Source organism: Hemitrygon akajei, unplaced genomic scaffold (genome assembly GCF_048418815.1).
Source record: "Hemitrygon akajei unplaced genomic scaffold, sHemAka1.3 Scf000092, whole genome shotgun sequence".
NCBI lineage: Eukaryota > Metazoa > Chordata > Chondrichthyes > Myliobatiformes > Dasyatidae > Hemitrygon > Hemitrygon akajei.
In genome coordinates, this window is record NW_027331978.1 from 2,089,971 (window position 1) to 2,099,076 (window position 9,106).

The window sequence follows — 9,106 nt, forward strand, 5'->3', positions numbered from 1 at the left end:
CTCTCACTTGCTTCAATTAACTTGTAATCTGAGGTGAAGAGAACGGACGAGAGAGACAGGGTGGGAAAGCTGAAAGGCACTGTTAAATTTCGCACGTGAGCCCGAGCGCCACCCTGTGGAGACTACTGGAAGCTAGAGTACAGAAGGTGTTTTAATTCCTTGCCTATTAATACAACACAGTTTAGTTAACTATCACATGTCGCGCCTTAACCAACATCCGACAGGAAATTGTTAATGCATATCTCTGTATATGGCGCATAACCATAGAACCATCGAACATTACAGTACAGAATCAGGTCTTTCGGCCCTTCTTGGCTGTGCCGAACCATTTTTCTGCCTTGTCCTATGGACCTGCACCTGGCCCATATCCCTCCATACACCTCTCATCCATGTACATGTCCAAGGTTTAATTAAATGTTAAAAGTGAGCGAGTATTTACCACTTCATCTGGCAGCTCATTCCACCCTCCCACCACTCTTTGTGTGAAGAAACCCCCCCAATGTTCCCTTTAAACTGTTCCCCCTTCACCCTCAACCGATGTCCTCTGATTTTTTTTTCTCCCCTGGGCTCAGTGGAAAAAGCCTGCTTGCATTCACTCTATCTATACCCATCATAATTTTATATACCTCTATCAAGTCTCCCCTCATTCTTCTACGCTCCATGGAATAAAGTCCTAAACTATTGAATCTTTCTCTCTAACCTATGTAATACTTGTTACTGAAAACGGAAAGGAACAGTGGGCAATGTTTTGTACTTATTGCTGTACTTCAGAGCAGGGCGGTGAGGGGGTGCCTCGGGTCATTGCTCAAGAGCGCAAAGCATTAAGCGCTTTGCACGGTTTCTGTGGTGTAGTGGTTATCACATTCGCTTTACACGCGAAAGGTCCCCAGTTCAATTCCGGGCAGAAACATTGTTTGGGCGTCAGCGCTTCAAATGAACTTGAGGCTCAACTTTTCAGTTTGTGTTCAAGTGTATTGTCATGGGCATCCAGGTGCAAATATTATGAACATTCGCTTTTCTAGCAATAGCGCATTGTATTTCAAACCTGGCAAAGGTAAATTAAAGAAAGAAGAATTAATAGAAATTACATATAATTTACAGGAGAACATAAACGGATTTAAACCTAAGGAGGTTCGTGGATAACGTACACTGCGTAACGGGAGAATTAGCCTTCAAACCTATTGTCATGTATTGTCGCATGAGGATGCATTGTGGTTTCAACGGAGCTCACATCTGAAATGTTCCCATCCAGACAAACATCGGGAAGAATAACCGTGTGCTGCAAAATTTCAAACCTACTTTAAAATGTGAAGTCGCTTTATTTTGCCTCCCTCCTGTATTCCACGCTTTCCCAGTCCCACCATACAGACTCTCCGATCAAATTCTCCGCCACAGTATTCCAGGTTCCACCTTTTCAGTTTGCCTCACCCCATCTCTCTCTCCATCTCTCTCTATCTCTCCCACTCTCACACACACGCACACTCAAATACACACACACACACACACACACACACACACACACACACACACACACACACACACACACACACACACACACACACACACACACACACACACACATTCAATCTCTCTGCTTCTCTTTGTTTTCTCTGTCGCGAGCAGCACCACAGCCACCCCACGTCAACCGATCAAATATCTGTGCTTCGTACAGTTTAAGCCGCGGTGGAAACAGTCGGTAACATCAGCACCTAAAATTTTCAGGACTCGAATCTGCGATCTTCCGATGATATTGCAGCGCAGACAGGTCAAATATCTTACCACTGGTATCGCACATTCCATTCCTGTTAAAGGACCAGCGAGGAAGGACTGATCACAACGCTGACATCGTGGTTCTGCGGGAATGCCGAAAGTATGGTTAAAACCTTCCTGTGTAATGAGGGTAATGTGGAACAGGAAAACTGGGTACTGTTTAGTTTTGAGACGAGGTGGCGGTGGGTGATCGCATATCGGTGCAGAGTTGGGATCACTGTACTTTTCAATATATCGAATTTGTTGTGATTCCCTGTAAAATTAAAGCATGGGCGAAATATCCCGCGCCTGCATAAGGGTCAGTAACTGGCCATGGAGCTTCTTCCGCAATGTGAACATCAGGAATAAATACTTATCTCGGAATACGCTCCGCTCCTGACTCAACGTTTAGAATTACACCGAAATAACTCCCGATCTTTCCCCGGTTACACTCTTAACTCTATCACCTTATTAAAACCTTACGGCCGGTCATTCTGATCAAACCGGCCACAATTATATTGTTTAACATTTCGGCAACGTAATGACCAGTGATGCTTGACTCCAGGATCTCCACAGTGATGTGAAACGTTTGAAATGTATGCCACTGAAAAGTGATCAATGAAAATGTATCCAGGGATATCAGTGGAGTCCAGTTGAAAAATAACACCTCGCCTTTGGACGTTAAGGAACAGATGGATGGTGTATTGACAGTGGTAATTTGTCCTGCTCGGCAGTCACGAGTTTGCATGTAAAATTCCATGGCAACATTTGAGGTTTTGTGCTTCTTCGGCCCGGATCTTGTGCCTCATGTCCAGTGGCACGCAAATGTTCGGGCAGCCCTGGTCAAAGTTTCTGTTACTGTGAATAGTTCAGTGAGTAGAAGATGAACTGATCTCCAAAAGTCATAAAGTTAAAGATGAAACATTCTTTTTCTGCATTTTAAGCAAGATTAGTGTAATATTTTTGTTTTGTACAATTTTAGAGTGAAAGAGAATAAAAGGAGCACCAAGCAAAAGCTTGGGCACCCCAAGAGATTTGAGATCTCAGATAAGCTTTTCCAGTGTCTCAGACCGTTATGAGCTTGTGAGGGCTCTGGCGTGTTTACTGTCGTCGTTAGGGAAGGCCAGGGGATGCACATTTCAAAGCTTCATAAATACCCTGACTCCTCAAACCTTGTCCCAACAATCAGCAGCCATGGGCTCCTCCTGGCAGCTGCTTAGAAAATAAATAAATGATGCCCGAAAACAAGAGACGGCTATAAGACGATAGCAAAGCGTTTTCAGGTAGCCGTTTCCTCAGTTCGTAATGTAATTAATAAATGGCAGTTAACAGGAGCGGTCTGGAATAACAAGAAAACTTTCCGAGAGAACTGCTCGTAGGATTGCTAGAAAGGCAAAACAAAACCCGCGTTTGACTACAAGAGACCTTCAGGAAGATGTAGCAGCCTCTGGAGTGGTGGCGCACTGTTCTACTCTGCAGCGACACCTGCACAAATATGACCGTCATGGAAGAGTCATCAGAAGAAAACCTTTCCTGCGTCCTCACCACAAAATTCAGCGTCAGACGTTTCAAAAGGAACATCTAAACAAGCCTGATGCATTTTGGAAACAAGTCCTAGGACTGATGAATTTAAAATAGAACATTTTTTAAGTGTTCTATATGCATAGAAAGGTAAAATATATACCATATACTAAGACAAACGTTTGACTAACTGACGCTAAATAAACCGATATGCCTGTTCCGACTTCAAACCCGTTTTAAAAACGGACTCAAGAACGAAACTCCCTCATAACCCAGGAACTGTCTGTACTTTAAAATCCTCTCTAGATTACTTTTCATACCTAATACAATGTAAATAGTTGGTATACTGCATTGCTTAGGGAATAAGAGGAGAGAAAATAGTCTGTACATGCTCAAACAACGAGTGCTGGAGAGAGAACTTCTGGGTTTTCTCGATCCACGGTTGGTTGAATCCGCGAATGCGGAATCCGCGGATAAGGAGTTCCGACTGTACACTTTGTTGAAGGCATAGACAAGATTCTAAATGGGAAATAAATTCAAATATCGAAGGTGCAAAGACAACTGGGAGACCCTGTGCAGGATTGTCGAAAGGGTAAACACAGGTTGAGCTGGTAGTAAGGACGACAAATGCAATGCCAACATTCATTTGGAGAGAACCAGAGTACAAGAGTGAGGCTGTAATGTTGAGTCTGTATAATGCATTGGTCAGTCCGCACCTGGAACAAGATGAACAGTCTGTGTCCCTTATCTAAGAACTGATGCCCTGACATTGGAAAGAGTCCAGAGGACGGTGACGAGAATGATCCCGGAACAAAAGCTTTAATGTATGAGGATCGTTTTATGACTCTGCCCCTGTACTCGTTGGAGATTAGAAAAAGGAGTCAGGGTTTTCTTTGAAAACTATCAAATACTGAAAGGCCCAGGTAGACTGGACATGGTAAGGATGATTCCAATTGTGGGTGAGTTTAGAATCAACAGAGCACAACCTCAGAATATTAGGACGCCCTTTAGGACAGGGATGAGGAGGAAGTTGTGTCACCAGAAGGCTATCGATATGTGGATTTCATTGCGGGGATATCTATGGAGTCAACTCAGTTGGTAATATTTTAGAAACTTAGAAATCCTACAGCATAATACAGGCCCTACAGCATAATACAGGCCCATCACACCACACACCTGAGCCGAACATGTGTATAATTTAGAAATTACCTGTGGTTATATATAACACTCTAATTTTCTAAGCTTCGTGTACCTGTCCAGGAGGCTGTTAAAATACCCTTTTATATCCACCTCCACCATCGTCGCCGGCAACCCATTCCACGTACTCACCACTCTCTGCGAAAAAACAACCCTAAACCTGACATCTCCTCTGTACCTACTCCCAAGCACCTGGAAACTGTGCCTTCTTGTGCTAGCCATTTCAGCCCTGGAAAAGAGCCTCTGACTCTCCACATGATCAATGCCTCTCATCCTCTTATACACCTCTATCAGGTCACCTGTCTTGCTCCATCGCTCCAAGGAGAAATTGCCGAATTCACTCAACCTATTCTCATAAGGCATCCACTCCCATCCAGGCAACATCCTTGTAAATCTCCTCTGCACCCTTTCAATAGTTTCAGCATCCTTCGTGTAGTGAGGTGACCAGAACTGTGTACAGAACTCCAAGTGGGATCAGACCAGGGTCTTATAAAGCTGTAACATTACCTGTCGAATCCTATTCTTAAGCGGAGATAGACAAGTATTTGATTATGAGGCGTGTCAGAGGTGACTGCGAGAAGGCAGGAGAATGGCATTGAGAGAAAATATATCAGCCATGATGGAACGGACGGAATGGCTGAATTTTGCATCTATATCGTCCGGTATTATGGCCAAATGATTAACAAACGTTAATAGAAAAACGTTGATTTTCATGATTCCCAGCCAAGCACTCTATGTGACAAAAGGTGAAGGCTCGGAATTCTAATAAGTGATAACTTCAATATTTCATCCCCCAGATAAACCTGCCTCGACTAGGATTGGATTCGAACCCACGCGTGTAAAACACAACGGAATAGCAGTTCATCGCCTTAACTTTGCGGTCAGCTCTTCAATCATTTGTGTTTTATTGCTATGAGTTTCTTTCCGATCACTTGCAACATCTGCTTATGATTCACACGTTTGTTTTCATATTCCAGTTCTATTTTCCTTGGCTGCCATGGTTACCAGAATTCCTGGGCATGGGTAAGGAAGGCCTCGAGCGATATGGCCCAACCACAGGGGAATGGAACTATCTTTTATAGGCACCTCAGACACTCTGATCGTGCTGAGTTAAAAGTATTGATCCCGAGAACTTGTAAGTGTTTTCAGTTGTGCAATGAGCGGTGGGCATGTGTGCAAATCTCCTGGTCCATTTGTAACTACTTTATATCCAAACACAACTACATTGTAAAATATGACAAGTTTTCCATGAATCAAGCATTTTAAAACGGAGGTATAAAATTAAATATTCTTTATTAAACTGACTTAACTTTATTGCACTCTTCACAAACACAAGGAGCAAAATTCCTTACGTTATATCTCAGTCTAAATGTACAATCCGCAACTTTATAGTAAGTTATAATAAATATATGTACAACTCTATAGTTAATATAACATAGATATACAGTTGTGTTAGCGTAAATTAACAGTCAGATGTCCTGGTGGAAGAAGCTGTCCTGGAGCCCGTTCGTCCTGGCTTTTATGCTGCTGCACCGTTTCCCGGATGGTAGAAGCTGGATCAGTTTGTGATTGGGTTGACTCGGGTCTGGAATGGTCTTTCGGACGCTTTATACACAGTTGTCTCTGTAAGTGTCCTAAATAGTGAGAAGTACACATCTACAGATGTGCTGGACTGTCCGCAGAGCTCTCTGCAGGGTCCTGCGATTGAGGGAAGTACAGTTCCCAAAAGTGCCAGTGATGCAGCCAGTCAGGATGCTCCCAAATGTGCCTCTAATGAAAGTTCTTAGGATCTGGGGCCCACGCCAAATTTCTTGAACCGTCTGAGGTGAAAGAGGCGCACAGCCAGTATGTACAGACCACGTGATTTCCCCGGTGATGTTTATGCCGAGCAACTTAAAGCCGTTCAACCCCTCAACCCAGGTACATTGAGGCATACAATAGGGAAGAGCCTGTCATTTGCTTAGCACAGCTGAAAATACATTTATTGACAAGTTTTGTTTTAACTACGTTGTGGCACGTTAGTAAATTAATTCAACCGAAAAATTTAAAATTCGCCTGATTGCAAAAACGTGTCTTCGCACTTAATACAGCGTAATTGCAGATGATGATGATAATAATAATAATAATAATAATAATAATAATAATAATAATAATAATAATAATAATAATAATAATAATAATAATAATAATAATTTAGTGATCCCGCGTGGCCTAGTGGATAAGTCATCGGACTAGCAACCTGAAGGTCACTGGTTCGAGCCTCAGCTGAGGCAGCATGTTTGTGTCCTTGAGCAAGGCACTTAACAACACATTGCTCTGTGACGACACCGGTGCCGTGCTGCTTGGGTCCTAGTGCCCTTCGTTTGGACAACATCGGTGGCGTGGAGAGGGGAAGGCTTGCAGCCTGGGCAACAGTCGGTCTCTCATACAAACCTGCCCAGGCCTGCGCCCTGGAAAAACCTTCTAAGGCGCAAATCCATGGTCGTACGAGACTAACGAATCCCTATTATTAGTGATCCCGAATGGGAAATTCTTTCATTAGTGCCGTAACTTTTAAAAACAAACTATCGAAGAACTTAAGACTCTTTGGATATATAGGGATTGTGAATGTTCCTGAGATTTAGCTAAAATCAGCAAGAAGGAGTTTGCAGCGCCGGGTGGAATGCAGCCAAAATATTGTGATCTCGGTCTAAGTTCAAAGTCAAGCAATGTCCTTGTTAAGTGTTTTTAGTTACATACTCTGTGTCTATATAATGAAGCGTGTCTGCAAGCTAAGCAGAGCCCCTACACACCGCTGTCAGGTGCAGAGGCTTTCTGTGATATCATGTATAATAAAGTCCGTTAGTCTGAAACATTTCTCTGAGTCTGCCTGATTTGTTCTGTCTGCTGCTCCAGAGATTTATCTGCAACAGATTGGCGACGTGGATGGGATCCTCAATTTAGTCTCCCAGCTGAAAGGGGGAGGCTGGAAGAGCGGGATCCAGAAAAGGAACCCTAAGCGGAAAAGGAAAAGCAAGACTAAAAGGGGCCGACCAAGTTGGGAAGGGAAATCAGTCTTCTAGCTGAAAGGGGGAGACTGGTGCCCTGACTCCTAGCTGAAAGGGGGACGGCAAGGGGTGCTCCTATTGGTACCAAGGTAGCTCCGATCAATTCCGTAACTGAACTCAAAGACCAGTGGAAAGACAGAGGAAACACACCGGTCAGCGCTCTCGGTAAGATTCCGTGTGTCATAATACGAACGCTCGGTCTAGTTACTCTCTTTTGCAGAAAATGGGAAGTGCCAGCAGTCGAGCGTCTTCGGCTGCTCCTGCGGCGAAACCTCGACGGCTGGAAACGCAAGGAAAGACCTTGAAAGCAAGAGAGAAGGTGGGAAAACGAATGAAGACTGTTAAAAAGACCCGGCAGAAGGTAAGAAACACTCTGGTGCCCCCAGGGTCGCCAGCGGACACCGTAGTAAGAGGAACCGGGGATACCCTGCAGGCTGTAAACTTTAGCAGTGATCTCTACGGGTGTTCTCAAGGAGGCTGGCCCTATGTGGCAGACTTAAGATCCCCGTGATTCAGAGTTAGTGGGATGTAAAAGCTAACTGGAATGGGGACCCTAATTGGGATTTTGAGCATGATGGGTCGTTTTGAAAAATGGATGGTGGTGGCCAAGAAGCACCAACTCACCCAAACTGAAAGAGAAGGAGGAGCAGGGGCAGGAGCTGTAGGGGGATGGGTGTTAGAGTTTGAGACAGGGGGTGGAAGGGATGTGGCGACTGGATCTAAAGTAAGCACGCGCTTGCGAACGCGCCGTGGCGGGGAATCGCAGCCTGTGCCAGACTCGCAGATACTGCAAGCGCCAAAAATAATGATTGGAGACGTACCCATACTCAAACCCTGGACTCCCTCTGAGGCCCGGGATATTGTGGTTGAAGCCCGAAACCCGTTAAAAAGGCCGGCTGCATTCCTCAGTCGGCGAGAACAAATGTGTGAGATTTACAAACCATCGAACATTACAGCACAGAAACAGGCCTTTTGGCTGTGCCGAACCATTTTTCTGCCTAGTCCCACTGACCTGCACCTGGGCCATATTCCTCTAAGCCCCTCTCATCCACATACCTGTCCAAGTTTTTCTTAAATGTTAAAAGTGAGCCCACATTCACCACTTCATCTGGCAGCTCATTCCACACTCCCACCACTCTCTGTGTGAAGAAGACCCCACCCATGTTCCCTTTAAACTTTCCCCCTTCACCATTAACCCATGACGTCTGTTTTTTTTCTCTCCCCTGGCCTCAGTGGAAAAAGCCTGCTTTCATTCACTTTGTCTATACCCTGTCACCACCGAGAGACAGGCCCGGATCTGGAATGATGAACAGACCCCAGCGCATGCGCAAGCATTGTGCAAAACGGCAGCTGTCCTGCATGAGAGAGTGCGACAGGGGCAGTGGGAAGCGAGATTATGCATCCTTTCCAACCCTGTGATGGGGTATATGTAAAGGAGCTAAAAAAGCTCTCTCTTTCTCCTAGGTGGAAGGTTCCTTACACAGTGCTGATAGTATCCCGAACCGCGGTGAAGGTTGAAAGAAACGGAGAATGGATTCACGCTACTAGGTGCAAACGGCACCAGGAGTTGGAAGACAAGAAAGCTTGGAGCT

The 9,106-nt window shown here is 44.7% G+C and overlaps 1 non-coding gene across 1 annotated transcript; it reads left to right on the forward strand.

The window, feature by feature from the left end:
* The first annotated feature begins 837 nt into the window (after nucleotides 1-837).
* trnav-uac (transfer RNA valine (anticodon UAC)) lies at nucleotides 838-910 on the forward strand. The gene has a single exon. It is a non-coding gene; the product is annotated as a tRNA-Val (tRNA).
* The last annotated feature ends 8,196 nt before the right edge of the window (nucleotides 911-9,106 follow it).